The following is a 9,322-nucleotide window of genomic DNA, read 5'->3' as shown; positions in this document are numbered from 1 at the left end:
GGAAATTCTTAAGATTTTAGAATAATTACTTATAGTTTTTTATAACTAAAAACCTAGTCATCTCATTGATTTACCGTTGTATACATTTAGAAAAAATAAAAACCTCGTTCATGTACCCTATCTTCGATCTTCTTGTACTTAATTTTTTATTTTATTAATTTAAGTCGTAATTCTTTGTGTTTAAAAAAAAAATTATATTTTAAAAAATTTACTATTTGAAAATCATATAAATGATATACATTAAATTAGCATCTATTATTTATTTTTTTTAAAAAAAAAACTTAATTTTTAGTTTTACAAAATGATTAAATATTTTTTAATTACCCTTATTATTAATGAAAAGAAAATTATAATATTTTTTTGGACCTCTCTAACTTCATCTTAGGAATGTTGCTAATTTTTTTTTTAAAAGAATGACTTATATGTTCAAATATATATAATTCATGTTTCAAGTCTAAAATATACATTTAATCATAAATAAATATTATATTTTATTCTTGTGTAGTTTACTTAATGTTAAAGGTAATGCAAGCCTCGTATACGCAGTAGAATAATGAACATCTTTTCTAATAATATGTGATAGAGAGCCTTGCACTATTTATTCTAGTTTCTGGAAGAGGAATCAAAACAAAAACTAATTCTTATTTTATGTAAAATTATATGATTAGATGGATAATAATAGTAAGTGTACAGAATAAATCTAATTGATTTATAAATCCGCACATAGTTTTAACATAAAAGTTATTTTACTACATATAAAATTCTATTTAGAATTGAAACAATATAGTTTTAGTTTTATTAAAATTAAAATATATTGTTCCAATTTCCTATAAAAACTTCACATAAATTTCATTTTTATCAATTTATATAAGAATTAACTATGAATTTGTGAATAAATTTCATAAAAATCTAGAACTTATTATAAAATTATTAAAGTTGAATTAACTTTATAGGGAAAAAAAAAAAAAAGACGTGCAAATTAATGACATGACCCAAGATTATAGTCGTACCCTTAATTGAAATTGAAACATAAAAATGTGTATGGGAAAGTGACTAGCATGCGCGAGGACGACTATGACACGGAGCATCCGATGCTGGAAATGGCACTACAATTTTAACGTTAAATGACTTGTGAACCAAAGTATGTAAGTCAAATTTAATAATTGTCATTAATTATTTTAACATTTTAATTTTTTATTTTCTATTTATGGAATTCTACAATATTTATATAAATAAATAAAAAATTCAGAGTTTAAATTTGAATCTAGTACGAGAGCTTAGTATCATTATGTTGAAATTTAATTATTTAAAATAGTTTCATATCTCAATTTTAGTGGGATGACAACATGATAATTAAAAATTCAATAAATTAAGAAAAGAAAGAAAATAAGAAAAACAAGAAAGAGAAAAAAGGAAAGAAGCCCAGCAATGAAAAAATAAATCAAAAAAGAAGGGGAAGGGAAGGGCAGAAAGCCCATCCCACGAGCTACACTGCTCTAAATGACGTCGTTTCGAGCCAGGCTTTTAGAAGATTATTTAAAAGATCACTGTTTAAACGACGTCGTTTCAACGGACGTAAATAACCCAGACGCTTTAAGGCTTCTAGCCACGAGGAGAAGAAGAATAGGAGGAGCTCGCGAAAGAAGAAACCCGTGGGGAAGAGAGAGTTCACAAGCGGAAAGAGAGAGAGAGGGAGAGGGCTCGGGTTCTTTGAAACTCAATTTTTTTGTTCTCGTGGATTGTTTTACATTTGTTTGCTCAAATTTAAGGTCCTTAAAAAATTTTTATTCTTGTGAACCGGTTATTATTTAAATTTAATATTTACATTATTAAATATTTAACGTATAATAATCTAATTAAAATACATTAAATGTTCAACAAAAATCAACAAGACACTTCTAATATATATTAATTACTAAAAACTAAATTATAAAATTTTTGAAAGAATATAATAAAAGTAAAATTACATAAAAAAACAAAACTAATTTAAATATTTTAAAATAATATAAAGACCGACATAATATTTTAATCCCTCATTAAATTAACGTTATTTGTGAGAAACATGTGTATAATTATAGTGATAAAAATGAACTTCACTTATTAAGGAGAAAACTTTTGTAAAAATAATAATAATAATAATTAGTTGATCAAAGGCCATTGACCTTAAATTAGTGTACAGAGAGGATAGTATTTATTTTTATTTTTTAAATATGATGAAGGAAACCTTACTCATTAAAAATATATATATATATTATACTAGATCGTCAAGCAAACGTCAATATGAATTTTAAGAATGAACAAAGTAAACTTGTTTGCCCATAACAGTTAATATATTTCACTAGCTACTCTAAAAAAGACATACATATATATTTATATATCATGAAAAATAATTTAATGTATAAAACTATTTATATGTAGAAATTACCAAAGTAATAAACCTTACTTATTTTAAAACTATTGTAAATAAAGTATGAGACACTTTTTGTATTGAACAATTTATAAGAAAAACATGTACTAAGCAGTAGTGACATAGTATAATAATTATAATATTATTACATTCTAAATACCATCAGTTACATGACTATTAGAGTTGTCATCAAACTATTCAATTGTAAAGTCACAATTCTTTCTTTCTATTATCTTCTTATTACTTCAGTGATTATAACATGACAAATATATTAGATAATATTTTACTCTTACAAATAAATCATATATAAAAACAAAATAAATTTAAAAATAATATTCAAATATATATGTTTAGTGACAACTATTTTGATAATTTTATTAAAAAAAAAAAAGATTTCATTTATTATTTTAAAATAATTTATTATTAATTTAAATTATTTGATTTATATATATAAGAATTTATTTTTATCACAATAATAACAAGTTTTCTTAATACCAACTGTAACGACTCGTGAACTTGAAAGGAAATAAATTACAAATTGAATGCAGAAGCGAAATAAATAGTTATGGTTTACATTTCTTACACAATAATTCAGATTACCCAATAGGGATACGAGAATTGACATTTTTAAATGAAATAACGAAAATCAAAGAAATATATGAAAAGTAAACAACTGAACATCCTACTTGCAACCCTCTTGTGGATCGAGCTCTGGATCTTGGTCCTCTTGATCTAAAATGGTTAATGAAAGAGTGAGTTACACTATTCTAGTAAAAATATCACGCTACTCATCGACACAGAAATGAAGCTTGGTAAAAATCATGAATAAAATCATTTCTTGCATACTTACCGTAGTGAGATTTTTAAAACCAACCTATAGAGTTAATAACATAAACAATATTATAATCTCATATGCAATCAGTCGGCAACAACAACTTTCTCCTTTATCTGCCTACAGGTATCTATGGGGGTCCATATGGATGTCCACACTATGCGTGAACCCATTTTTTTTTAATATTTTCAACTAACGGGCTATTCTCATACCTCGTCCGGTATGAGCGCCAAAATATCATCCCTCAATACCCCGTCTGGCATGAGGGTGAAACGAACCGTTCTCATACCCCGTTCGGTATGAGTGCCAAAATACTAATCTTCGATACCCCTTCCAAGATGAGCCAACGTTCACCGTAGGGTTCCTTATGTACCCGGTCCATCCACCATCTATCAGGATATCCAATAATGCTACTGTTCATTTATTTACTTAATCAAACAATTTTTCATTTATCTTTAATTTTCAGTTTTTTAATTTAACCGTAATTACATAAAATAAGCAATATATGCATCAAGGAACCACAATCACATTATCATACTAATTTCAGTGTATTATCATGCATTCGAAAACGGTAAAATCAACCAATCAGCTAAACACGACAAACAGTAATAAATAACCGATTCTGACTCTATTAGTGACCTATAATTAATTATGGATACTTTCTGAACTACATAAAATACCGTATTATTATAATTAAACTTCAATTTCATAACAGGGAATAAGGTGAGAGATTTTTATGCAAATTGATGTCCGAGATACTAAACTTTCAGTTGCGCCTACTAGCGGTCTCCGAGTCCCCTGAATTTTTCTTCGGAGATTAAAATACACTTCAAGTACCTAGAAAAATCCTAAAAAAATTCAAAATCAATGTTAGAAACCTCTTTTGGCTAATTCTAGAATTCTGGCATGGAGGCTCCACCGTGCTCCAGCGAGGCACCGCCGCCCACGGCAGGGGTTTATCTCAGGTTGGCCATTTTTGGTCGGTTTTATACTCATTCCTGTAAGAAAATGCGTTAAGGTGCCTCAGTTGGCCAAAAAAGTTGAAAAACCGAAGCTTACAGACAACAAAGTTTACCGGTGCGGCGGCTCTGCCAGCTCACCTTCGCGATTAGGTGTTTTGCTTCGGTCAATTGTACAGAAAGGAATGGTGATTACAATGGTGGAAAAATTACATAAAACGAGAATCGGGAAGGGCCTCATCGGAGGCAGTTTTTATTTGTCCGTAGTTTTTGACTCATCCACCGGTCCTTTTGCTTCGATTTAGCCATGGTGATGTTCAAAATTGAATTTCGAGCAAATGAGAAAATTTTTACCTCTTTTGGCGATCGGAGGTGACTCCAGCGCGACGTCAGGCGGCGGTCGACTCCCTTCCCCGCGATTGGCTCTTCTTCTCTGATGGGAGGGTCTGGCAGCTAGAGTTAGGATTTGGTATAAAGAGGGTTATTTATATTCGTCTCCTTTTAATCTGGGGCATCCATCACGTTTGATCTGAACCGTCCGATCGCATTTAAATAGGAAGTAAAACTGGATTATTCATTCCGATTTGATCCGAACCGTCCGATTGCATTTAAATAAGAAGTGAATATAGATCGTTCATCGCGATTTAATCTAGATTGTCTGATCGCATTTTAAAGGGGAACAGATCCGGACCATCGGTGCTTGCAGGACTAAACCGGATCGTTGGTGCTTGCGGGAATAAATCTGGATCGTCCGATCGCGGGCACACACATCGCCAGCGTGGCCTCCCGTTGGCACCGCGTCAACGTGCCATGCCACGCGACGCACTCCAGTTCGTCGGGTCTGCTGACTAGGCATCCTACGTAGCACAATTTTTTTAAATTATATTTTGACCTTCAGTTTCTGTTTTTTCTTTTAAAAACACCCGAGAACCCAAATTTTCATACCTTTTTTCCGAAAATTATTTTCAATATCATCCTCCACTTATTTTTTTTTTTATTTTTACATTAAATAACAAATTCAAAAATTATATTTATACATTAATTTAAGGGTATTACAACTCTCCCTCCCTTAAAAAAAATTTAGTCCCTCAAATTTATCTTTCTCTCACTCAATCAAACAGTTGGGGATATTGAGTTTTGAAGTTTGATTCTATCTCTCATGTGGCTTCTCTCAATGTGTGATTCTGTCGTAAGACCTTAATAAAAAAAATTTTTGGTTGCGGAGTACTCTGTTCTTTCGGTCCACAATGTCGACCAGTATTTCCTCGTATGACAGATCCTCCTGGAGCAAAAGGGGCTCGTGGGCCAAGACGTGAGAGGGATCTGGGTTGTACTTGCGTAGCATGGACACATGGAATACATTATGGACCCTGAATAGTTCTTGAGGCAATGCCAGTATGTAGGCGGCAGTGCCAATTCTGTCTAAGATTTCAAATGGTCCAATAAACTGGGATTTAGTTTCTCCCTCTTACCAAACCTACTGATTCCTTTGAAAGGAGTGACCTTAAGGAACACCTGATCACCTTTCTCAAATTCCAAATCCCTCATTCGGGTATTCGCATAACTCTTCTGTCTGCTTTGAGCCGTCTGAATGTTCTTTCTGATCTTAACTATTTTGGTTGTAGTCTCCTCTACAAGATCTGGGCTAAATAATTTTTTATCACCCACTTCTTTCCAACAGATTGACGATCTGCATGAGTGGCTATACAACGCCTCGTACGGAGTCATGTCAATACTTTTTGGTAACTGTTATTGTAGGCGAACTCTATTAGGGATAAATGATCATCCCAATGGTCCCCGAAGTCAATAACACAAGCTCGGAGCATATCTTCAAGTGTGCAGATCATCCTTTCTGACTGTCCATCGGTATGAGGGTGGAATACAGTACTAAAAAATAGTTTTGTTCCCATAGCTTGTTGAAAACTATATTATAAGCGAAAAGTGAATCGGGGTCCCTGTCGGACACTACTGTTACTAGCGCTCCATGTAATCTGACTATCTCCCGAATATACATTCTTTCTATTTTGTCTAAGGGGTCGGTCATCCTGATGGCCAAGAAGTGGGAAGACTTAATGAGCCGGTTAATAATTATCCAAATGGCATCATGTCCTGAGTGTGCCCTAGAAAATCCTATCATGAAATCCATTGTGATATATTCTCACTTATATTTCGGAATTGGTAATGGCTTAAGTAACTCGCCTGGGCGTTGATGCTCTGCCTTAACTTGCTGACATACCAAACACTTGGAAATAAAGTTGGTCACATCTCTTTTTATCCTATTTCACCAAAATCGGGGTCGTATACTTTGATACATCTTAGTGCTTCGGAGATGCATAACAAACTTTAAGTTATGGGCCTCCGTCATCATATCATTTTTTAACTCACTATCCCTTATAACACACACCCTATCCTAAAATCTAAGCAACCTATCGGTAGAAACTCGAAATTCTAAATTAACTCTATGTTCTGCATTTTTTTAGATGGCTGCTAGGATGGAATTGGCGGACTGAACTTCCTTTATTCTCTAGATCAACTCGGGTTGAACAGTCAGGTGGGCCAATCAGGTGACTCTCTTCTAATCCTGAAGTAGTACCTATTGTGCGGCCCCTATTACCATACATTCTAAAACCATCAAGTGAGCTAATATATCTACACTTTTTCTGCTGAGTGCATTGGCTACCACATTTTCCTTACTCAGGTGATATAAGATGTCACAATCGTAGTCTTTGAGGAGTTCTATCCATCTTCTCTTACACATGTTGAGATCTTTTTAAGTAAATATGTGTTTCAAGCTCTTATGGTTGGTATAGATATGAAAGATCTTCCCACACAAGTAATGGCACCAAGTCTTCAAGACGTGGATAATCGCGACAAGTTCTAAGTCATCGATGGGGAAGTTTTTCTCATGACTTTTCAACTGCCTATACCCATAGGCTATGACATTTTCATGTTGTATTAGAATACAACCCAACTCCAGGTAGGAGGCATCACTATAAACTGTATATCCACATGTTTTGCTCGGTAAGACCAACACAAGTGCGGTAGTCAACCACTTCTTTAGTTCCGAAAAACTCATTTCACAATTTTCATTCCATTCGAACTTGACGTTCTTCTTTATGAGCCGAGTCAAAAGAGCAACTAGACTAGAAAATTCTTTCATAAACTTGTGGTAATAAATTGTCATTCCCAGAAATCTCCTTGATCGATGTTAATTTTTTCCAGCTGAGCATTGCCTCAACATTTTTGAGGTTCACTGACACTCCATCACTTGATATGATATGCCCTACGAAAGTAGTCTACTCGAGTCAGATACCACACTTGTTCAATTTTGCATACAACTTCTTTTCTCTGAGGATCTGCAAAACTTGAGTCAGATGGTGAGCGTGCTCCTATCTTCTTTTGGAATAGACCAGGATATCACTGATAAATACAATGACGAACTGATCTAGAAATTATCTAAAAACCTTGTTAATCAAATCCATGAAGATGGCTGGTGCGTTAATTAGTCCAAATGGCATGACTAGGAATTCATAGTGTCTGTACCTGGTTCGAAAAACTATTTTGGAAATGTTTTCTGCCCTGATCTTTACCTGATGGTAACCTGAACGGATATTTATTTTGAAAAAAACCTAGACACCCTGCAACTAATCGAAAATGTCATCGATCCTAGAGAGGGGGTACTTGTTCTTAATCGTGACCTTGTTTAATCCTCTATAGTCAATACATAACCTTAATGTCTCATCCCCCTTTTTTGCAAATGTAACTTCGGCATCCCAAGAGGACACACTGTGTTGGATGAACCCACTATACTGCAATTCATTGATCTGTTTCCTCAACTTCTCCATCTCAACATGGCTCATGTGGTAAAGGGCAACCAAAATAGGCTAGGTGCTTAGCTGAAGGTCTGTAGTGAATTCAATTTTTCTGTCCACTAGCAGTCCGGACAGTTTATTTGGGAATACATCCGAAAAGTCTCAGACTACCAGAATCTCCTAAATACAAATTTTTTTTCTTGGGTTTGCCTAGTTAGAGAAAACAGTCGAGTTAAAGTACTTGATAATGGAAAAATTTACCATGAAGGAACAAATGTTAAAGAATTTTATTAATTTATAAATGACTCCTCATTGGGAGGGTTGAATACAAACTTCTTATAAAAATAATATATGATGGCGTGATACGTTGCTAGCCAGTTTATTCTTAAGATTATATCAAAATCCTCCGTGTCAATCTTTATTAAGTCCACACTCAATTTCTTATCTGCTATATCTATAATATAGGCTCTGTACATAACCTCCTCCAGTAGTGTCTTACTTCCAGGAGTAGACACAAATAATATAGAATCAAGTCTTTCAGATAATACATTCAAGTTTGATGCAAAAATATGTGAAACAAATGAATGTGAGGCACCAGTATCACTTAAAATATGTACAAGATGATTGCAGATAGTGTACGCATCCTGTACTAGTCTGGGTTGACTTCTGCATCTTATTGAGTGAGGTTGTAAGCCCTTTCCTAGATAGGAGGTCTGGTCTGGTTCTGATTCCTCGAGCACTCCTTCGCGTAATATTGGGCACTCCCACATATGCGACAAGTATTGTTGAGACGATAGTAGACTCGATCCCCATAATCCTTGTCATAGTGTTGGCAAGTCCTGTTGCATCTTGTTGTTAGAATCTGAGGAGGAGCCTGAGTCATTGGCCTGGGTCTCTTATTATTTTGAACAGGTATAGTAGGTGTTGGTCTGCAGTGTGGAACTGGGGGCCTAAGGTTCCCTACTGTTGGAGGAAAAATGTAAAAGTTCCTCTCCACTAGTTGTGTCTTGGCAAGAACAGTTGAGTAAGTATTGAGCTCGAATACATACAGCTGCTGTTTGATCTCAGGACGGAGGCCCCATTCGAACTTTCTTACCTTTCTGCCTTTATCCATCATGCTCTTAGGGGAATACTGGCCCAACTTTAGGAACTTTCGAGTATATTCTGATACAATCATGTCACCCTAGACCAGGTGTGCAAACTCTATTTCTTTCAGATGTCGGAGATGCTCTGGGAGGTACTTTGCATTGAAGGCTATCAAGAATTTTTTTCAAGTGACTGGAACGGGCAGGGTGGCCTGCTTGAGTTGCCA

The sequence above is a fragment of the Carica papaya genome, chromosome 4 (assembly GCF_054855325.1).
Source record: "Carica papaya isolate Zhongbai chromosome 4, ASM5485532v1, whole genome shotgun sequence".
In the NCBI taxonomy this organism is placed as follows: Eukaryota; Viridiplantae; Streptophyta; class Magnoliopsida; order Brassicales; family Caricaceae; genus Carica; species Carica papaya.
This window is presented reverse-complemented; position numbering follows the sequence as displayed.